Genomic DNA, 25,000 nt, shown 5'->3' with positions numbered 1-25,000 from the left:
ACGAACCGAATCCTTGAATGAACGGACGGACGAACTGAGTTCCACGTCATCCAAGACACTCACTCTGGTTCCAGTTTACCTCGCATTTCTTTTATCATTTTCTCTCTACATGTACGTCGTCTCTTCGTGTATCTTTCACTGATTTCTCTTCGGCGTCACAACAGAAGGTCCTTCACGACCAATAACAACAATGCTGGAATGAACACCGTGTCTGAAAAGCAAAATGCTATTTTTTTCCCACATCATTTGATCTTCCAATTGTCTTGATGCTGTTAAAGGGTTTTTGATTCAGTGAAGTAGCTCCACTTTCGTTTCCTCTAGTCATTTATAATTACGTCCCGTTCCCCAGGGGCAATGGGACTCCAATGTACTTAGCGCTTCTCCACGAACATAATCATCTGGACGACTAGTGTGCGTGCATACTTTTCCGTCTGACAGAGACGACCTCCTCAGACGTCTCATTTATACTCAACACACACACACACACACACACACACACACACACACACACACACACACAAGCTCATATGTATATGTATAAAAGATACCACCTCTATGACTGGACTGGAGACCCTCGTCCTCAGGAAAGACAATAAACGTACCTTAGAGATAACTTAAGGTTCTCCCCGGAGCTTTTTGAATATATTCTTCTCCTACCATCCCCTATATTTTATATTCTTTATGAAATTTTATTAATAGACAGAATACATTGACAGAAAACACAAACATGAATACATTGGTACAATATATCAAAGATTATGAATCTCCTCCAACTCCTCCGAAGCCGGACGCGAACCCAGTATGCAGCAAGAATTTCCCCTCTGGATGGCTATGCTGAGGCGCTGGAACACGAAAGTGGCTGCCCTTGGGTCCCTGATGGTGTCGATGAGTCTGGAACCCAGTTCTTTAATATATATATATTACTGTAACCACGAACGATTGGTAATAATCAATAACAACACTGCGACTAGCCGAGGATTCGAACCCATGTCGTTTTAGCCCACCTCGTGGTGAGCGAAAATCACACATGACACTCTAACCCACGGGACCACGCAATCCTACAAAAATGATGCACCCAGCAGAACTAGTTGTTTTACCGTCATCCGAGGACATATGGTGGTGTGGGTACCTTTGAGCTAATTTCATTCTACTCCCCATTTGGTATTATATATATATGCTGCTCGTGAGGCTAGTGCACCAAACTGGCAGTAGAATGAAATTAGCTCAAAGGCACCCACACCACCGTATGTCTTTTGGATGACGGTAAAACACCTAGTTCTGCTGGGTGCATCATTTTTGTAGGATTGCGTGGTCCCGTGGGTTAGAGCGTCATGTGTGATTTTCGCTCACCACGAGGTGGGCTAAAACGACATGGGTTCGAATCCTCGGCTAGTCGCAGTGTTGTTATTGATTATTACCACTCGATATATATATATATATATATATATATATATATATATATATATATATATATATATATATATATATATATAAACACGCATTTGCTCTTCAATAAACCTTAATAATATTAAGTTAAGTCTATACGATACGTACAACTTCATGAGTGAGGCACATGACATCACCTAGGCATCATTACTGACGTCAGTAAAGGCACCTAAGTGTCGCACATGTATCTTACACATCAGATCTAGATTTATACATGTTTAACTTACATGAGACAGCGTCATGTGTTCATACGTTCCTGACTCCAGCTGTCAAATTTGCCTGGATAAACAATAGCATTCACAGACTTCTAAGTATATCCTATTTAAAAATTTTCAGCTTTTGGCATTTTAATAATAATATTTTTCTTGTTCCGACTGGAAAACTGCTTTTCACAAAGCAGTCAATCTGCAACGTCAATATTGACATGAGTTGAGCGCTCATGTCGACTCTGTAATCACAAGTTAATGTGGAAAGATCTTGCTAAGAACTTCGCTTCCTGCCCTTGTTGTATTACTGGAGAAACTCTCACACACACACACACACACACACACACACACACACACACACACACACACGATATAGTGGAGGCAGGAACCACACATAGTTTTAAGACGAAGTATGATGAAGTTCAAGGAGCAGGGAGAGGCATGACCCAGTAGCGGTCAGTGAAGAGGCGGGACCAGAAGCTAAGTCTTAACCCCTGCAACCACAATTAGGTGAGTACACACACACACACACACACACACACACACACACACACACACACACACACACACACACACACACACACACACTGTCCACGACATATATGGCAGCCATCTTGGAACACACAGCACCAGTATGACATTCACACCTGAGCAAGCAAGCTGAGAAACTGGGAAAAGCACAAAGTATTGCAACACAACTAGTCACTGAGCTGAGGGTAGTGAGGTACCAAGACAGACTAAAGAAACAAAACTTGATATTAGAGCACAGATTGCTAGCTCATTCAGCTCGCACACTGAGGTCCGGGGGTCGATCCCCGGTCCGGCTGGGAACATTACGACGTGTTTCCTTAAGGCACCAGGTTGTGTCACCACTAACACCAGGTTGATCTCTAGTAACATCAGTTTGGTCTCCAGTAACATCAGGTTGGTCCCCAGTAACACCAGGCTGGTCTCCAGTAACACCAGGTTGGTCTCCAGTAACACCAGATTGGTCTCCAGTAACCCCTGGTTGGTCTCCAGTAACACCAGGGTGGTCTCCAGTAACACCAGATTAGTCTCCAGTAACACCAGGTTGGTCTCCAGTAACACCAGGTTGGTCTCCAGTAGCACAAGGTTGATCTCCAGAAACACCAGGTTGGTCTCTAGTAACACCAGGTTGGTCTCCAGTAACACCAGGTTGGTCTCCAGTAACACCAGGTTTGGTCTCCAGTAGCACAAGGTTGATCTCCAGTAACACCAGGTTGGTCTCCAGTAACACCAGGTTGGTCTCCAGTAACACCAGATTGGTCTCCAATAACCCCTGGTTGGTCTCCAGTAACACCAGGGTGGTCTCCAGTAACACCAGATTAGTCTCCAGTAACACCAGGTTGGTCTCCAGTAACACCAGGTTGGTCTCCAGTAACACCAGGTTGGTCTCCAGTAGCACAAGGTTGATCTCCAGAAACACCAGGTTGGTCTCCAGTAACACCAGGTTGGTCTCCAGTAACACCAAGTTGGTCTCCAGTAACACCAGGTTGGTCTCCAGTAACACCAGGTTGGTCTCCAGTAACACCAGGTTGGTCTCCAGTAGCACAAGGTTGATCTCCAGTAACACCAGGTTGGTCTCCAGTAACACCAGGTTGGTCTCCAGTAACACCAGGTTGGTCTCCAGTAACACCTGGTTGGTCTCCAGTAACACCAGGTTGGTCTCCAGTAACACCTGGTTGGTCTCCAGTAACACCAGGTTGGTCTCCAGTAACACCAGGTTGGTCTCCAGTAACACCAGGTTGGTCTCCAGTAACACCAGGTTGGTCTCCAGTAACACCAGGTTGGTCTCCAGTAACACCTGGTTGGTCTCCAGTAACACCAGGTTGGTCTCCAGTAACACCAGATTGGTCTCCAGTAACACCAGGTTGATCTCCAGTAACACCAGGATGGTCTCCAGTAGCACAAGGTTGATCTCCAGAAACACCAGGTTGGTCTCCAGTAACACCAGGTTGGTCTCCAGTAACACCAGGATGGTCTCCAGTAGCACAAGGTTGATCTCCAGTAACACCAGGTTGGTCTCCAGTAACACCAGGTTGGTCTCCAGTAACACCAGGTTGGTCTCCAGTAACACCAGGTTGGTCTCCAGTAACACCAGGTTGGTCTCCAGTAGCACAAGGTTGATCTCCAGTAACACCAGGTTGGTCTCCAGTAACACCAGGTTGGTCTCCAGTAACACCAGGTTGGTCTCCAGTAACACCAGGTTGGTCTCCAGTAACACCAGGTTGGTCTCCAGTAACACCAGGTTGGTCTCCAGTAACACCAGGTTGGTCTCCAGTAACACCAGGTTGGTCTCCAGTAACACCAGGTTGGTCTCCAGTAACACCAGGTTGGTCTCCAGTAACACCAGGTTGGTCTCCAGTAACACCAGGTTGGTCTCCAGTAACACCAGGTTGGTCTCCAGTAACACCAGGTTGGTCTCCAGTAACACCAGGTTGGTCTCCAGTAACACCAGGATGGTCTCCAGTAGCACACCTGGTTGATCTCCAGTAACACCAGGTTGGTCTCCAGTAACACCAGGTTGGTCTCCAGTAACACCAGGTTGGTCTCCAGTAACACCAGGTTGGTCTCCAGTAACACCAGGTTGGTCTCCAGTAACACCAGGTTGGTCTCCAGTAACACCAGGTTGGTCTCCAGTAACACCAGGTTGGTCTCCAGTAACACCAGGTTGGTCTCCAGTAACACCAGGTTGGTCTCCAGTAACACCAGGATGGTCTCCAGTAGCACAAGGTTGATCTCCAGTAACACCAGGTTGGTCTCCAGTAACACCAGGTTGGTCTCCAGTAACACCAGGTTGGTCTCCAGTAACACCAGGTTGGTCTCCAGTAACACCAGGTTGGTCTCCAGTAACACCAGGTTGGTCTCCAGTAACACCAGGATGGTCTCCAGTAACACCAGGTTGGTCTCCAGTAACACCAGGTTGGTCTCCAGTAGCACAAGGTTGATCTCCAGTAACACCAGGTTGGTCTCCAGTAGCACAAGGTTGATCTCCAGTAACACCAGGTTGGTCTCCAGTAACACCAGGTTGGTCTCCAGTAACACCAGGTTGGTCTCCAGTAACACCAGGTTGGTCTCCAGTAACACCAGGTTGGTCTCCAGTAACACCAGGTTGGTCTCCAGTAACACCAGGTTGGTCTCCAGTAACACCAGGTTGGTCTCCAGTAACACCAGGTTGGTCTCCAGTAACACCAGGTTGGTCTCCAGTAACACCAGGTTGGTCTCCAGTAACACCAGGTTGGTCTCCAGTAACACCAGGTTGGTCTCCAGTAACACCAGGTTGGTCTCCAGTAACACCAGGATGGTCTCCAGTAACACCAGGTTGATCTCCAGTAACACCAGGTTGGTCTCCAGTAGCACAAGGTTGATCTCCAGTAACACCAGGTTGGTCTCCAGTAGCACAAGGTTGATCTCCAGTAACACCAGGTTGGTCTCCAGTAACACCAGGTTGGTCTCCAGTAACACCAGGTTGGTCTCCAGTAACACCAGGTTGGTCTCCAGTAACACCAGGTTGGTCTCCAGTAACACCAGGTTGGTCTCCAGTAACACCAGGTTGGTCTCCAGTAACACCAGGTTGGTCTCCAGTAACACCAGGTTGGTCTCCAGTAACACCAGGTTGGTCTCCAGTAACACCAGGTTGGTCTCCAGTAACACCAGGTTGGTCTCCAGTAACACCAGGTTGGTCTCCAGTAACACCAGGTTGGTCTCCAGTAACACCAGGTTGGTCTCCAGTAACACCAGGTTGGTCTCCAGTAACACCAGGTTGGTCTCCAGTAACACCAGGTTGGTCTCCAGTAACACCAGGTTGGTCTCCAGTAACACCAGGTTGGTCTCCAGTAACACCAGGTTGGTCTCCAGTAACACCTGGTTGGTCTCCAGTAAATGCTTCAAAACTCATGTGTTTTCCTCCTCCATGATTTCAGTTATTTTTTTCACCGCTGAACATAGTTCTGTGATGAAAATATTAGTTAGAGTGAGACAGTCTTTGAGCGGTGGGTGGTGGTGGTGATGGTGGTGATGGTGGTGATGGTGGTGATGGTGGTGATGGTGGTGATGGTGGTGATGGTGGTGATGGTGGTGATGGTGGTGATGGTGGTGATGGTGGTGATGGTGGTGATGGTGGTGATGGTGGTGATGGTGGTGATGGTGGTGATGGTGGTGATGGTGGTGATGGTGGGTGGTGGTGATGGTGGTGATGGTGGTGATGGTGGTGATGGTGGTGATGGTGGTGATGGTGGTGATGGTGGTGGTGGTGGTGGTGGTGATGGTGGTGATGGTGGTGATGGTGGTGATGGTGGTGATGGTGGTGATGGTGGTGGTGGTGGTGGTGGTGATGGTGGTGATGGTGGTGATGGTGGTGATGGTGGTGATGGTGGTGATGGTGGTGATGGTGGTGATGGTGGTGATGGTGGTGATGGTGGGTGGTTGTGGTGGTGATGGTGGTGATGGTGGTGATGGTGGTGATGGTGGTGATGGTGGTGATGGTGGTGATGGTGGTGATGGTGGGTGGTTGTGGTGGTGATGGTGGTGATGGTGGTGATGGTGGTGATGGTGGTGATGGTGGTGATGGTGGTGATGGTGGTGATGGTGGTGATGGTGGGTGGTGGTGGTGATGGTGGTGATGGTGGTGATGGTGGTGATGGTGGTGATGGTGGTGATGGTGGGTGGTTGTGGTGGTGATGGTGGGTGGTGGTAGTGATGGTGGTGATGGTGCTGATGGTGGGTGGTTGTGGTGGTGATGGTGATGGTGCTGATGATGGTGGTGGTGGTGAGGGTGGTGATGATAGTTATGGTGGTGATGGTTGTGATGGTGGTGATGGTTGTGATGGTGGTGATGGTGGTGATGGTGGGTGGTTGTGGTGGTGATGGTGGGTGGTGGTGGTGATGGTGCTGATGGTGTATGGTTGTGGTGGTGATGGTGGGTGGTTGTGGTGGTGATGGTGGTGATGGTGGGTGGTTGCGGTGGTGATGGTGGGTGGTTGTGGTGGTGATGGTGCTGATGGTGGGTGGTTGCGGTGGTGATGGTGGGTGGTTGTGGTGGTGATGGTGCTGATGGTGGGTGGTTGTGGTGGTGATGGTGGGTGGTTGTGGTGGTGATGGTGGGTGGTTGTGGTGGTGATGGTGGTGATGGTGCTGATGGTGTATGGTTGTGGTGGTGATGGTGGGTGGTTGTGGTGGTGATGGTGGTGATGGTGCTGATGGTGCTGATGGTGGGTGGTTGTGGTGGTGATGGTGGTGATGGTGGTGATGGTGGGTGGTTGTGGTGGTGATGGTGGTGATGGTGCTGATGGTGGGTGGTTGTGGTGGTGATGGTGGTGATGGTGGTGATGGTGGTGATGGTGCTGATGGTGCTGATGGTGGGTGGTTGTGGTGGTGATGGTGGGTGGTTGTGGTGGTGATGGTGGGTGGTTGTGGTGCTGATGGTGCTGATGGTAGGTGGTTGTGGTGCTGATGGTGCTGATGGTGGGTGGTTGTGGTGGTGATGGTGGTAATTTTGGTGATGGTTTTAATGGTGGGTGGTGGTGATGGCGGTGGTATAGTGTTGGTGGTGATGGTGGTGGTATACATACATTTATACATATATATATATATATATATATATATATATATATATATATATATATATATATATATATATATATATATATATATATATATATATATATATATATATATATATATATATATATATATATATGTCATGGCGAATATGTAAAACTGGTCAATTAGCAAGAACTCTTTTAAAATTAAATCCTTTCTAAAAATGTTTCTTATACGTTTAAAGATATTTTTTTTTTCATTAATGTTGGTTTAAAAAAATTTAATTTTGCAACAAAAGAATCTTAGAAAACTTACCTAACCTTATTATAACAAGAACAATTCATTTTAGCCTAAGCCAACTAAATATATTTTAGATTTGTTTCCAATAATTTAATACTAAACAAACACAGTGAAATATATTTTTCTCGTTAGGTTCAGAATGATTTTGGCGAAATTATTGCATACACAAATTTTCACTTGTCCTATATGGCAAGATAAGCGTTGCTATTTAAGCCAAGATCGCAAGTTCTGCCTATTCGGCACGACATATATATATATATATATTATAGATATATACACATTATATATATAAATATATATATATATATATATATATATATATATATATATATATATATATATATATATATATATATATATATATATATATATATATATATATATATATATATATATATATATATATATATATATATACATATATATATATATATATATATATATATATATATATATATATATATATATATATATATATATATATATATATATATATATATAAAACTGGTCAATTAGCAAGAACTCATTTAAAATTAAGTCCTTTCTAAAATTTTCTCTTATACGTTTAAAAATATATTTTTTTCATTAATGTTAATGTAAAAATTTTTAATTTTGCACCAAAAGAATGTTAGAAAACTTACTTAACCTTATTATAACACGAACAATTTATTTTAGCCTAAACCAACTAAATATATTTTAGATTTGTTTACAATATTTTAATACTAAGGAAACACAGTGAAATATATTTTTTTGTTAGGTTCAGAATGATTTTGGCGAAATTATTGCATACACAAATTTTCGCTTGTCCTATATGGCAAGATGAGCGTTGCTATTTAAGCCAAGATCGCAAGTTCTGCCTATTCGGCACGACATATATATATATATATATATATATATATATATATATATATATATATATATATATAAATATATATATATATATACATATATATATAAACATATATATATATATATATACATATATATGTATATATATATATATATATATATATATATATATATATATATATATATATATATATATATATATGTATATATATATATATATATATATATATATATATATATATATATATATATATATATATATATATATATATATATGCAAAACAACCACTCTGAAAGAATAGAGAAATTCCAAGCGCTTTCGTGACTACTCGCATTATCAAGGAACTATGAACGTAAAGCATCCAAGGAAGGTATATATGGGGTCTGGCCAGCACCTCACTATATATATATATATATATATATATATATATATATATATATATATATATATATATATATATATATATATATATATATATATATATACATATGCATATATATATATACATATATATATATATATATATATATATATATATATATATATATATATATATATATATATATATATATATATATATATATCACAAACTAAATGACCTGAAGATGAGGAAGGAGAGAGAAAGTGATCTGGATGACCATGACGCCCTGAATCTCCTTACAAGGTGTCTAACTCTACAAAGACTAACATATTTGTTGAGGAGTGTGCCCTTCTTTCGACAGTTCAACACTTAGTGCATATGATGCACTCCTGAGATCTACTGTGTCAAAATATTTCCATTGCACTGTATCCAGTTAGCTAGTTAATGATTTTGTCCCTGAACGCTTGAGAGGTACTGTAGGAGCTCACGACCCAAAGTTCATCGAAGCAGCTGCGTGGTTTGCTAGCCTTGCAGACTCTTCAAGGAGACCAGTTCCTCCCAGAGATTGTAAGCAGTCCCACTGGGGCAGACCCATCGTGGAGATAATCACCCAAACAATGTTCAACAATGTCTCAGGAGAGGACAGAACTCGTCTCCTAGTGGTGATTCCACTACATTCAGGAGATTTCCTTTTAGCCGTCTCTAATTCCTCTTTTGGCACTCATATCGACCCTCAGGCCCTTCGGATTGGTGAAGCTTTCCGCCTAGCCACCCCCATTCTCACCGAACATAGGTGCATTTGCAGCAGGGCGTCAGCTGATCAATTTGGATTGCTTGGTCTCGTCTGTTGTACGTCGGAAGGAAAGTATGCCAGACATGAGGTCAATGACATCATCAAGAGAAGTCTCGCCACTGTTCGTTGCCCAGCAGAACGAGAACCCCCAGCTACTGAGGTTTGGAGGAAGCTCAGAGCATCCACATGGAGTCACTATGCTACCCTGGAAGGATAGTAAGCAGATTGCATGGGACTACACCTTCCTTGGCTGACGCCTTCTTACCATACTCTGAAACCCAAGAGGGATGGTGCCACCGGTATCAGGAAAACCCAGAAGATCAACAGTAAAGAAGTGGTCTGGCACTGTACTAGAACTTCATCTCAATAGGATCGGAGACCCTCTGATCATGGTACAAGTATATTCTCAGATTCCTTAAAGAGTTGTGCGAGAAACTCATCACGGAAATCAAGGACCCCCAGAGCGACCAGCTTCCTCTTTCAGAGACTTAGTGTTGCGATCCAATGAGAAAATGCCTGCAGCATTCTTAGCACACGACCCACCACCGGGGAGTTGGATAAAGTATTTGAGATGCAAGTTCTCTGATGTCTTGCATGCTGCTCTCCTTCCCATTGTATCTTTCTTAATGTATTTTGTTTTCAAATAAATTTCACAAATACAGCATATAGTTATGGTAGAAAAAAAATAAACAACTCTGGGAAGAAAATTTCTGAGTTATCCCTGAAGCAGGTTTATCCTCTTCTCCGAGGCTGTGGGTCACCCATCATACAAACAGAAAACCAGGGAAACTCAAGAGAAAATTTTGGTAGGTAATTGCGGTAGGTGATTGTGGTAGGTGATTGTGGTAGGTGATTGTGGTAGGTGATTGTGGTAGCCTCTAATTACTATCATATCAATATTCAATTTAATAAAAATGAAATAAGGATTGATGCCACTAAGTACAGTAAAACAATTATTATTACAATATCGTAATGGTTAATAACTTTGATATCCCTCTCGCTAATTGGGGCAATATGTCAGAGCAAAAAGCAAATACGCTATTTAATTAGATCGATAGATGCTATCTATTTTAGTACTGGCTTTAACCGGAATCGACATGGATTGTGAGTTATTTTTTCTTGAGTTTAGTATTAATATAGAAGGAGCAGGAATAAAGTAAAAATGGCCACATTATTGTATTATCCGTGATGGAAGCTAATTTTGATGGGGGAGGGGCGGTGTTAGGAGTGTAGTTAGATATTAAAAGGCATTCACGCGAGGTTTTGGTGAGATATTGGTGAAGTTTTGGTGAGATATTGGTGAGGTTTTGGTGAGATATTGGTGAGGTATTTGGTGAGATATTGGTGAGGTTTTTGGTGAGATACTGGCGAATTGAAATGCATTGTGCGTTCTTCAGTCTGGAAGGAAGCGATGTTCTTTCCAGTACTCTCTCCAACACTCCTCAACACTCCAACACTTTCCTCAATGCTCTCTCCAACATTCTCCTCAACATTCTCTCCAGCACTCTCCCCAACAGTTTCCTTGATACATTCCCTCATCACTCTCCCCATCACTCTCCCCAACAATCTTCCCAACAGTCTCCCCAACAATCTCCCCAACACTCTCCTTGATACATTCCACAACACTCTCCCCAACACAACTTACATAAGTCTCCTCACAATAATTACCTGGAGTCTAGACACCTCCTTAAACCTCCTTAATAACACTATTGTTAGTGGCTCAGGGCGAGAGCGAGAGAGAGAGAGAGAGAGAGAGAGAGAGAGAGAGAGAGAGAGAGAGAGATGTTATCCACAAACCACCAACATTTACATATAAAATTATCATTATTTTCCAGCAGGTTTGCCTTCACCAGTGGGTAAACCCACAAAGAATTGATTATCGTCATCAAACCACCAACATTAAAATGCGACGTTTGTAATCTCTTTCATGTGCACTAAATACGCGATCAAATGACACGCACATACATACCCAGATACATACACACACTCACACACTTGTATACCACTGCATTAATATATGTATGTATATATATATATATACCAATTGCGTTAATATATTCACACAGAGAGCTAAATCCCCGAGCCAATCAGCCATACTCTAGATTAACACACAAACAATCACTCATCACTATTACCTCATATGTGTCAAACACATTGGCGTTAAAACATACAGAAATTGTTTAATGGAAAAGGTATATACATAAATCATAAATCAAATTAATGAAACGTTCGAAGGCAACACTTTTTTATTTTTAGTGGAGGATTGTCTGTAGTCACTTCCGGGGATCACCGCCCCCGCGGCCCGCTCCCAGACTAAGTCTCCGGGTTGTTGGACTTATCGATCAGGGGATTTGTGCCTTCCGCACGCGGTCTAACGTGTGCACCATAGCCAAACTGATCAGGAACTAGTTTGGGGAACCTGTCGACTTCACTTTTAAAGACAACAAAGGGTGTGTTGGTAATCTCCTTCATCCACGAAGGGAGGGTGTTGAAGAGTCGTGGTCCATTTACTCTTATTGAGTTGTCTCTCAATGTACTCATCTCTTCCCTGCCTTGCACTGGAGGTATCTTCCACTCTTGTGTTAATATGTAGTGATATCGGTGGGAAGATTTGAAACCAATCACTCCGGAATCTTCCGGGCGTAAATAATGATATATCTTCTAAGGAGAACAGCTCTAGGTTCTTTCCAGTAATTTAGGTACTTGACTGAGTGTACACGAGCTGTGAAGGTTCTCTCTACATTTTCAAGTTCTACATTTTCTCTTGCCTTGAAGGAGAATTATTAGAACACAACAATATTCCCAAGTAGAGAGAGAGAGTTGCTTGACGTGTGTCATCACTGGCTTGGTTTATGTTCATGTTACTGAAGTTTAATTTATTAAACATTTCCACGTGACTGAGTGTGTTTTGCTAATTAGAACCAGTGGATACGCACGTTTAAACTTTTGTTGGATTGTGATCCAAATTTACTGACTTCGATACTATTATGTTCTGTACCAGATCTCTTTGGTCTAGTCAGTTCCACTATTTGCTGGTATAAAACGAATTTGTTGCAGAGTCTTGGTAGTTCAGTTGTGTGAGACTCTTCCTCCAGACCGACATGTGGTATTTTCTCTGCTGTCATAGTCATTCCTGCAGTGTACCGTTTTAAGCGTCTTAAACTGAAGCCACCAAGCAACAGGATATTTGGGGTCGAGTTTGATCAGTTATATATAGACAGTCCTCGATTTTCATCACTCGCTTCTTTGGAGCTATTGCTGCTAGTAACTTGCATCTGGTGGTTTATATACGAGAACAATTAGATTTATCATTTTCAAATACACACCAACCAACCTCCTTCGTTCCTTGTTGCCTGTTTTACCAGCCACGTTAAAGTAGCTTTTAACGTGGGTTTCCGTGAGAGCTATCAACACTGCATATGACTTAGGCGTCGCCACCTCCGTGTTTTGAGTTGGTTATAACTCTGGTTATATCCCAGGAATAGGAGCTGCTTATCCTCCCCATTCTTGGAGCTAGCTTGATTACCTCCCATTAGGTAGGAGCTGTTTAACCCCCACTGATTTAGCGCTATCCCATCATTATGAAGATAGTGAGGTCTAAAGTTATGGTAGATCATGCGAAGTTATCACCAAATCAAGCTGATTTCATATATCACAATATCATAATTAATATAAATACATTATATATATATATATATATATATATATATATATATATATATATATATATGTATATATATATATATATATATATATATATATATATATATATATATATAATATATATATATATATATATATATATATATATATATATATATATATGCTTAACAATTCGCAAACGGGAAAAATTATTTACAAACATTGTCTCTACGTCCACAGCGGGACTCGAACCTGCTAACTTTGTATCAGAGTCCAAAGTACTTTACCACTGAGCTAGACTCAGTGGAGTAACATCGCTTAGCCGAAGCTAAGCGATGTTACTCCATACCCCCGGGCACCATACCCCCGAGCTCCATACCCCGGGGCACCATACCCCCGGGTACCATACCCCAGGGAACCATGCCCCCGGGCACCTTTCCCCGGACACCATACCCCCGGGCACCATACCCCCGAGCACCAGACCCCCGGGCACCATACCCCCGGGCACCAAACCCCATAGCACCATACCCCTGGGCACCATACCCCCGAGCACCATTACCCCCGGGCACCAAACCCCCGGGCACCATACCCCCGAGCACCATACCCCGGGCACCATACCCCCGGGTACCATACCCCCGGGTACCATACCCCTGGGTACCATGCCCCCGGGCACCTTTCCAGGACACCATACCCCCGGGCACCATACCCCCGGGCATCAAACTCCAGAGCACCATACCCCCGGGAACCAAACCCACGAGCACCATACCCCCGGGGACCATGCCCCCGAGCACCATTACCCCCGGGCACCAAACCCCCAGGCGCCATACCCCCGGTCACCATACCCCCGGGCACCATACCCCCGAGCACCATACCCCCGGGTACCATACCCCGGGCACCATACCCCCGAGCACCATGCCCCCAGACACCATACCCCGGGCACCATACCCCCGGGCACCATACCACCGGGCACCATACCCCGGGCACCATACCCCCGGGCACCATACCCCCGTGCACCATACCCCCAGGCACCATACTCCCGGGCACCATACTCCCGGGCACCATACCCCCGGGCACCATACCACCGGGCACCATACCCCTGGGTACTATACCCCCAGCACCATATCCCCCGGGCACCATACCCCAGGGCACCATACCCCCGGGTACCATACCCCAGGGTACCATGCCTCCGGGCACCTTTCCACTACACCATACCCCCGGGCACCATACCCCCGGGCATCAAACCCCAGAGCACAATACCCCCGGGCACCAAACCCACGAGCACCATACCCCCGGGCACCATGCCCCCGAGCACCATTACCCCCGGGCACCAAACCCCCGGGCACCATACCCCCGAGCGCCATACCCCCGGGCACCATACCCCCGGGCACCATACCCCCGGGTGCCATACCCCAGGCACCATACCCCCGAGCACCATGCCCCCAGACACCATACCCCCGGGCACCATACTCCCGGGCACCATACTCCCGGGCACCATACCCGCGGGCACCATACCCGCGGGCACCATAACCCTGGGCACCAAACCCCCAGGCACCATACCCCCGGGCACCATACCCCCTGGCACCATACCCCAGGGCTCCATACCCCAGGGCACCATACACCAGGGCACCATACCCCCGGGCACCATACCCCCTAGCACCATACCCCAGAGCACCATACCTCCGGGCACCATACCCCTGGACACCATACCCCCGGGCAGCATACCCCCGGGCACCATACCACCGGGCACCATACCCGCGGGCATCATGCCCCCGGGCACCATACCCCCGGGAATCATACCCCGGACACCATACCCCCAGGCACCATACCCCAGGGCACCATACCCCTGGCCACCATACCCCAGGGCACCATACCCCCGGTCACCATACCCCGGACACCATACCCCGGACACCATACCCCCGGGCACCATACCCGAGGGCATCATACCCCCTGGCACCATACCTCTGGACACCAAAGCCCCGGGCACCATACCCCCGGACACCATACCCCCGGGGGGCACCAAGCTCGTTTTGAAAGTTATTTCATTGAATTCTGACACATGCAATGGACAACGAAAGAGATTTGAAATGCTTAACAATTCGCAAACGGGATAAAAATAACTTTCAAAACGAGCTTGGTGCCCGGGGGCATGGTACTCGGGGGTATGGTGTCCGGGGGTAAGGTGCCCGGGGTATGGTGCCCTGCGGTATGGTACCCGGGGGCATGGTACCCGGGGGTATGGTGTCCGGGGGTATGGTGTCCGGGGTATAGTGCCCGGGGGCATGGTACCCTGGGGTATGGTACCCGGGGGTATGGCGTAACATCGCTTAGCTTCGGCTAAGCGCCCACACTTATCTTGAGTCTAACTCAGTGGTAAAGTACTGTGGACTCTGATACAGAGTTAGCAGGTTCGAGTCCCGCTGTGGACGTAGAGACAATGTTTGTAAATAATTTCCCCCGTTTGCGAATTGTTAAGCATATATATATATATATATATATATATATATATATATATATATATATATATATATATATATATATATATATATATATATATATATATATTGTGTAAAAATTAGCACTGAGCTGGGCGCGAATTACCGAGTTAAAATTAAATTGACCTTTAGATAAACATAAGTTTACAGCGGCCTCAGTAAGGTCTCGTTGTGTGTAATCACTTCTGTACATAATTATGAGAGATTTAAAACACGGGTTTGCAATTATCAAAATGACTTTTTTTTAAAGCTAAGGTGCACACACACACACACGCACACACACACACACACACACACACACACACACACACACACACACACACACACACACACACACACACACACACACACAGCACCCCTGTCATTGTAACTTGCATGAACTGTCTACTAGTGTCACCTCGGCAATCAAATGACTTTTTTTTTTTTTGGGGGGGGGGGAGGGCCAGGTCACTCTGTTTTGCCTATGCAATTAAATCACGCTTGGAGGTCAGGTCACTCTTTTACCTACGTAATCAAGTCAGTCTTAGGGGTCAGGTCACTCTTGCAGGTCAGGTCACGTTATTCCACAAGGTTAACAGCTGAAGAAGTTATTATTATTATTATTATTATTATTATTATTATTATTGTTGTTGTTGTTGTTGCTGTTGTTGTTGTTGTTGTTGTTGTTGTTGTTGTTGTTGTTGTTGTTGTTGTTGTTGTTGTTATTATTATTATTATTATTATTATTATTATTATTATTATTATTATTATTATTATTATTATTATTATTATTATTATTATTATTATTATTGCTTATATATGCATAGGATGCGCTTCCATCATAAGGTTAATTGATAATGGTGAACGGTGTTTGATCCGAGGAATTGGAGATATATTCTCATTTCCTCATATCAAATCTGCTTGCTTTCTGTACCTCCAAGGACTTCCACTCCTTCAGCCACCCTAGAGTGCACACTCCCACTCCTTCAGCCACCCTAGAGTGCACACTCCCACTCCTTCAGCCACCCTAGAGTTCACACTCCCACTCCTTCAGCCACCCTAGAGTTCACACTCCCACTCCTTCAGCCACCCTAGAGTTCACACTCCCACTCCTTCAGCCACCCTAGAGTGCACACTCCCACTCCTTCAGCCACCCTAGAGTTCACACTCCCACTCCTTCAGTCACCCTAGAGTGCACACTCGCACTCCTTCAGCCACCCTAGAGTGCACACTCCCACTCCTTCAGCCACCCTAGAGTGCACACTCCCACTTCTTCAGCCACCCTAGAGTTCACACTCCCACTCCTTCAGTCACCCTAGAGTGCACACTCCCACTCCTTCAGCCACCCTAGAGTGCACACTCCCACTCCTTCAGCCACCCTAGAGTGCACACTCCCACTCCTTCAGTCACCCTAGAGTGCACACTCCCACTCCTTCAGCCACCCTAGAGTGCACACTCCCACTCCTTCAGCCACCCTAGAGTGCACACTCCCACTCCTTCAGCCACCCTAGAGTGCACACTCCCACTCCTTCAGCCACCCTAGAGTGCACACTCCCACTCCTTCAGTCACCCTAGAGTGCACACTCCCACTCCTTCAGCCACCCTAGAGTGCACACTCCCACTCCTTCAGTCACCCTAGAGTGCACACTCCCACTCCTTCAGCCACCCTAGAGTGCACACTCCCACTCCTTCAGTCACCCTAGAGTGCACACTCCCACTCCTTCAGCCACCCTAGAGTGCACACTCCCACTCCTTCAGTCACCCTAGAGTGCACACTCCCACTCCTTCAGTCACCCTAGAGTTCACACTCCCACTCCTTCAGCCACCCTAGAGTGTAGATCAAATGCTTTACGTGGGAGGTAAAAAAAATAGCCTTTTATGTCGCACCTCAAAAAAATATATTATATTTGTATTGGTGTAGAAGCAAAAAACTTGGACACGTGAGAGGTGAGAGAAGTTGCACACACACACACACACACACACACACACACACACACACACACACACACACACACACACACACACACACACACACACACACACACACACACACACACACACACACACACACACACACACACACACACACACACACACACACACACACACACACACACACACACAGAATTATGTGAGTACACACAGGCAGGTATAACAGGGAAGGCACTGCAGTGGATCAGAGAATACCTGATAGGAAGGCAGCAGCGAGTTATGGTACGCGATGAGGTATCGAAGTGGGCGCCTGTGATGAGCGGGGTTCCACAGGGGTCAATCTTAGGGCCGGTGCTGTTTCTGGTATATGTGATTGACATGACCGATGGAATAAACTCAGACGTATCCCTGTTTGCAGACGATGTCAAGTTAATGAGGAGAATTCAATCAGAGGAGGACCAGGCAGGACTACAAAGGGATCTGGAAGGTCTACAGGCTTGGTCTAGCAAATGGCTCCTGAAGTTCAACCCAGCCATGTGCAGTCATGAAGATCGGGGAAGATCAAAGAAGACCGCAGACAGAATACAGTCTAGGGGGGCAGAGACTACAAACTTCACTCAAGGAAAAGGATCTTGGGGTGAGTATAGCACTGAACACATCTCCTGAGGCGCACATCAACCAAATAACTGCTGTGGCATACGGGCGACTAGCAAACCCAAAGAGAGCATTCCGATATCTCAGTAAGAAGTCGTTCAGGACTCTGTACTCCGTGTACATTAGGCCCATATTGGAGTATGCAAAGCTAGTGTGGAACCCACACTTGGCCAAGCATGTCGAGAAATTAGAAAAAGTGTAAAGGTTTGCAACGAGGCTAGTCCCGGAGTTAAGGGGTATGTCCTACTAGGAGAAGTTAAGGGAAATTGGCCTGACTACACTGGAGGACAGGAGGAACAGGGAGGACATGATAACAACATATAAAATACTGAGAGAAATCGACAAGTTGGGCAAGGACAGAATGTTTCAGAGATAGGACACACCAACAAGGGGTCACAATCGGATGTTGAAGACTCAGATGTGTCACAGGGATGTTAGGAAGTATTACTTTAGTCACAGAGTTGTGCAAGTGGATTAGTCTGAAAAGAGAGGTGGTGGAGGCAGGATACATACCTAGCTTTAAGAAGAGGTATGATTAAGCTCACGGAGCAGGCAGGGAGTGACCTAGTAGCGACCAGTGAAGAGACGGGGCCAGGAGCTATGACTCGACCTATGCAACCACAATTAGGTGAGTGCACACACACACACACACACACACACACACACACACACACACACACACACACACACACACACACACACACACACACACACACAAAATAACCTCCTCCATGACACTAACTCTTAGATAAGCCAACTACAAACAACAATGACACATAAAACTCCACATGCAGACGGAACTAGCAATTCCCGGTCAGTGTGTAGCAGTTATTAGTCTCAATGACGGTCGTTGAAGCTGTCTTAATCACCATTAATGCAGACACTGACTGCCTTTGTTTCCAATTAGTTAAGATAGCTTTTGCCTCGCTCACAGATATTACCTCAGCAAATGTCCCTCACGGTTCGGCTGTCTTATGTTTATGGTCAAGGTTCATGTGGTAAATACTACTTAATACTCAAAGATATTGAATATTTCGGGTTCTAATACTGTGGTGTTGGTAGCGAATTTAATGGCGAATTGTTAATTTGGTTAGTTGGTTCTTTGGGTTTGAATCCTGTAGACTACACGAAGCTGACTCGTAACCTGTACAGCACCAATCAAAGGTATTTTAATCTCTAATATCAGGGATTAATGCAAACTCTAACTGTATTATACACGAGGAGGTATACACCTCACGGTGTATACATTCTCCAAAAGTATGAGGAGGAAGATACAGGCTGCTAAAGGGGCTTTTTATCGGGAAAATGGTTTGCCCTGTGCAAAGCCCTTTACGGTGCAAAATGGAGTCCCAGGTAAAGCCTCTTTCGGAATTTTCCTTTTTTATGTTGTTAGTGGTCATGTTGTAGAAGAGTTAAGTAGTATATTTTGTCTCTGTTGCTTCTGTTGTTACTATTGCATGTTCTGTTGCTACTGTTGCTTGTTCTGTTGTTGTTGTTGCTGCGTCTTTTGTTATTGATACTTCTTCTGTTGATATTGTTGTTGCTTTTGTTGTTATTATTGCTGCTCTTGTGGTTACTGGTTCTCTTGTTATTGTTGTTGCTTCTGTTGTTATTGTTGCTGTTCCTGCTGTTATTGTTTTTTCTGTTGATATTATTGATAATGTTGCAGCTTCCTTTGATATTCTTGCTGCCACTACTGAAATAACAGTGGCAACTGTTGTGATGATGGTGGTGGTGATGGTGGTGGTGATGTGGTGGTGATAGTGGTGGTGATTGTGGTCATGGTGGTAGTGGTGGTGATTGTGGTAGTGGTGATAGTGACGATGATGATAGTGATGATGTAAAGGCTAATATTGCAGCTATTACTACTAGTATAACAACAAAAGTTACTACTACTACTACGTATACTACTACTATTACTACTACTACTACTACTACTACTACTACTACTACTACTACTACTACTACTACCACTACCACTACGCACAATCACACCCCCCCCCGGTGTTAGAAGAGTCAAGCTCTCAATCAAAAACTATTTCCATGGACTGACGACTTTCCCATATCGTCGTCGTAACAGACATGTAATTCAATGTAACCCCGAAAAATGCCAGTGGGAGTTTCTATCCCACAAGAGTTATTGGAAAGTTCAGCCAAAGGTAATGCTTTTTCAGTGGAAAATATGAAAAGAACTATGAATACCGTATATATATATATATATATATATATATATATATATATATATATATATACATATATATATATATATATATATATATATATATATATATATATATATATATATATATATATATATATATATATACATATATATATATATACATATATATATATATATATATATATATATATATATATATATATAGGTAGTAGGTTGGTAGACAGCAACCACCCAGGGAAGTACTACCGTCCTGCCAGATGACTGTGAAACAAAAACCTGTAACTGTTTTGCATGATGGTAGGATTGCTGGTTTCATTTTCTGTCTCATAAACACGCTAAGATAACAGGGATATCTTGCTACTCCTACTTACACTTTGGTCACACTTCACAGACACGCACATGCATATATATATATACATACATCTAGGTTTTTCTCCTTTTTCTAAATAGCTCTTGTTCTTTTTTATTTCTTCTATTGTCCATGGGGAAGTGGAAAAGAATCTTTCCTCCGTAAGCCATGCGTGTCGTATGAGGCGACTAAAATGCCGGGAGCAATGGGCTAGTAACCCCTTCTCCTGTATACAATTACTAAAAAAGAGAAGAAGAAAAACTTTATAAAACTGGGTTGCTTAAATGTGCGTGGATGTAGTGCGGATGACAAGAAACAGATGATTGCTGATGTTATGAATGAAAAGAAGTTGGATGTCCTGGCCCTAAGCGAAACAAAGCTGAAGGGGGTAGGAGAGTTTCAGTGGGGGAAAATAAATGGGATTAAATCTGGAGTATCTGAGAGAGTTAGAGCAAAGGAAGGGGTAGCAGTAATGTTAAATGATCAGTTATGGAAGGAGAAAAGAGAATATGAATGTGTAAATTCAAGAATTATGTGGATTAAAGTAAAGGTTGGATGCGAGAAGTGGGTCATAATAAGCGTGTATGCACCTGGAGAAGAGAGGAATGCAGAGGAGAGAGAGAGATTTTGGGAGATGTTAAGTGAATGTATAGGAGCCTTTGAACCAAGTGAGAGAGTAATTGTGGTAGGGGACTTGAATGCTAAAGTAGGAGAAACTTTTAGAGAGGGTGTGGTAGGTAAGTTTGGGGTGCCAGGTGTAAATGATAATGGGAGCCCTTTGATTGAACTTTGTATAGAAAGGGGTTTAGTTATAGGTAATACATATTTTAAGAAAAAGAGGATAAATAAGTATACACGATATGATGTAGGGAGAAATGACAGTAGTTTGTTGGATTATGTATTGGTAGATAAAAGACTGTTGAGTAGACTTCAGGATGTACATGTTTATAGAGGGGCCACAGATATATCAGATCACTTTCTAGTTGTAGCTACACTGAGAGTAAAAGGTAGATGGGATACAAGGAGAATAGAAGCATCAGGGAAGAGAGAGGTGAAGGTTTATAAACTAAAAGAGGAGGCAGTTAGGGTAAGATATAAACAGCTATTGGAGGATAGATGGGCTAATGAGAGCATAGGCAATGGGGTCGAAGAGGTATGGGGTAGGTTTAAAAATGTAGTGTTAGAGTGTTCAGCAGAAGTTTGTGGTTACAGGAAAGTGGGTGCAGGAGGGAAGAGGAGCGATTGGTGGAATGATGATGTAAAGAGAGTAGTAAGGGAGAAAAAGTTAGCATATGAGAAGTTTTTACAAAGTAGAAGTGATGCAAGGAGGGAAGAGTATATGGAGAAAAAGAGAGAAGTTAAGAGAGTGGTGAAGCAATGTAAAAAGAGAGCAAATGAGAGAGTGGGTGAGATGTTATCAACAAATTTTGTTGAAAATAAGAAAAAGTTTTGGAGTGAGATTAACAAGTTAAGAAAGCCTAGAGAACAAATGGATTTGTCAGTTAAAAATAGGAGAGGAGCGTTATTAAATGGAGAGTTAGAGGTATTGGGAAGATGGAAGGAATATTTTGAGGAATTGTTAAATGTTGATGAAGATAGGGAAGCTGTGATTTCGTGTATAGGGCAAGGAGGAATAACATCTTGTAGGAGTGAGGAAGAGCCAGTTGTGAGTGTGGGGGAAGTTCGTGAGGCAGTAGGTAAAATGAAAGGGGGTAAGGCAGCCGGGATTGATGGGATAAAGATAGAAATGTTAAAAGCAGGTGGGGATATAGTTTTGGAGTGGTTGGTGCAATTATTTAATAAATGTATGGAAGAGGGTAAGGTACCTAGGGATTGGCAGAGAGCATGCATAGTTCCTTTGTATAAAGGCAAAGGGGATAAAAGAGAGTGCAAAAATTATAGGGGGATAAGTCTGTTGAGTGTACCTGGTAAAGTGTATGGTAGAGTTATAATTGAAAGAATTAAGAGTAAGACGGAGAATAGGATAGCAGATGAACAAGGAGGCTTTAGGAAAGGTAGGGGGTGTGTGGACCAGGTGTTTACAGTGAAACATATAAGTGAACAGTATTTAGATAAGGCTAAAGAGGTCTTTGTGGCATTTATGGATTTGGAAAAGGCGTATGACAGGGTGGATAGGGGGGCAATGTGGCAGATGTTGCAAGTGTATGGTGTAGGAGGTAGGTTACTGAAAGCAGTGAAGAGTTTTTACGAGGATAGTGAGGCTCAAGTTAGAGTATGTAGGAAAGAGGGAAATTTTTTCCCAGTAAAAGTAGGCCTTAGACAAGGATGTGTGATGTCACCGTGGTTGTTTAATATATTTATAGATGGGGTTGTAAGAGAAGTAAATGCGAGGGTCTTGGCAAGAGGCGTGGAGTTAAAAGATAAAGAATCACACACAAAGTGGGAGTTGTCACAGCTGCTCTTTGCTGATGACACTGTGCTCTTGGGAGATTCTGAAGAGAAGTTGCAGAGATTGGTGGATGAATTTGGTAGGGTGTGCAAAAGAAGAAAATTAAAGGTGAATACAGGAAAGAGTAAGGTTATGAGGATAACAAAAAGATTAGGTGATGAAAGATTGAATATCAGATTGGAGGGAGAGAGTATGGAGGAGGTGAACGTATTCAGATATTTGGGAGTGGACGTGTCAGCGGATGGGTCTATGAAAGATGAGGTGAATCATAGAATTGATGAGGGAAAAAGAGTGAGTGGTGCACTTAGGAGTCTGTGGAGACAAAGAACTTTGTCCTTGGAGGCAAAGAGGGGAATGTATGAGAGTATAGTTTTACCAACGCTCTTATATGGGTGTGAAGCGTGGGTGATGAATGTTGCAGCGAGGAGAAGGCTGGAGGCAGTGGAGATGTCATGTCTGAGGGCAATGTGTGGTGTGAATATAATGCAGAGAATTCGTAGTTTGGAAGTTAGGAGGAGGTGCGGGATTACCAAAACTGTTGTCCAGAGGGCTGAGGAAGGGTTGTTGAGGTGGTTCGGACATGTAGAGAGAATGGAGCGAAACAGAATGACTTCAAGAGTGTATCAGTCTGTAGTGGAAGGAAGGCGGGGTAGGGGTCGGCCTAGGAAGGGTTGGAGGGAGGGGGTAAAGGAGGTTTTGTGTGCGAGGGGCTTGGACTTCCAGCAGGCATGCGTGAGCGTGTTTGATAGGAGTGAATGGAGACAAATGGTTTTTAATACTTGACGTGCTGTTGGAGTGTGAGCAAAGTAACATTTATGAAGGGATTCAGGGAAACCGGCAGGCCGGACTTGAGTCCTGGAGATGGGAAGTACAGTGCCTGCACTCTGAAGGAGGGGTGTTAATGTTGCAGTTTAAAAACTGTAGTGTAAAGCACCCTTCTGGCAAGACAGTGATGGAGTGAATGATGGTGAAAGTTTTTCTTTTTCGGGCCACCCTGCCTTGGTGGGAATCGGCCGGTGTGATAATAAATAATAAATATATATATATATATATATATATATATATATATATATATATATATATGCAAAACAACCACTGTGAAAGAATAGAGAAGTTCCAAGCGCTTTCGTGACTACTCACATTATCAAGGAACAATGAAAGTAATGCATCAAAGGAAGGCATATAAAGGGTCTAGCCCACACCTCACTATCACATCCCACAACAAGGCAACACCTGACGTGCGACTCATAAGAAAGAGAACACTGCAGGAGGCCCGCTGGCCCAACTAGACAGGTCCTTCACATAACCCGCCAACAAACTATTCTACCCAAGAATTAAGAATTTTAAAATTTATTATTTGTCCAATGTATTATTAAATTCTTCCCAAATTCTATTAATTATAAATGGATCTAATTTATATAAACCAAAGGAAATATTCATATTATTGTCAAAACTGCCTTTTATGAAACAAGATTCAATTATATTCCTGTCGACCATGGACTTGCTTGATACTACTTTCTCAACTTTTTGAAAATCAATTGGATGGTTAAAATCTCTCACATGAATAAATAGAGCATTGGAATCTTGTCCAGTTCTAATGCTATATTTATGTTGTTTTAATCTTAGTTCGAGATTTTCACCAGTTTGACCGTAATCAACTTTATCGCAAATTTTACAAGAAATCTTATAGACACATCCGTCAGCATTTTGGGGGGAATTCTTTATCAAAAGATTTTTTTTGTTATAAAGATTTTTAAATACAACTTTGATATTAAAAGTCTTAAGAAGAGAAGGCATATCAACCAAGTTTTCATGGTAAGGGAGAACCAACATATTATTAGT

This window comes from Cherax quadricarinatus, chromosome 24 (assembly GCF_038502225.1).
Source record: "Cherax quadricarinatus isolate ZL_2023a chromosome 24, ASM3850222v1, whole genome shotgun sequence".
In the NCBI taxonomy this organism is placed as follows: Eukaryota; Metazoa; Arthropoda; class Malacostraca; order Decapoda; family Parastacidae; genus Cherax; species Cherax quadricarinatus.
The sequence above is the reverse complement of the archived record's forward strand: the minus strand, read 5'-3'. Positions refer to the sequence as shown.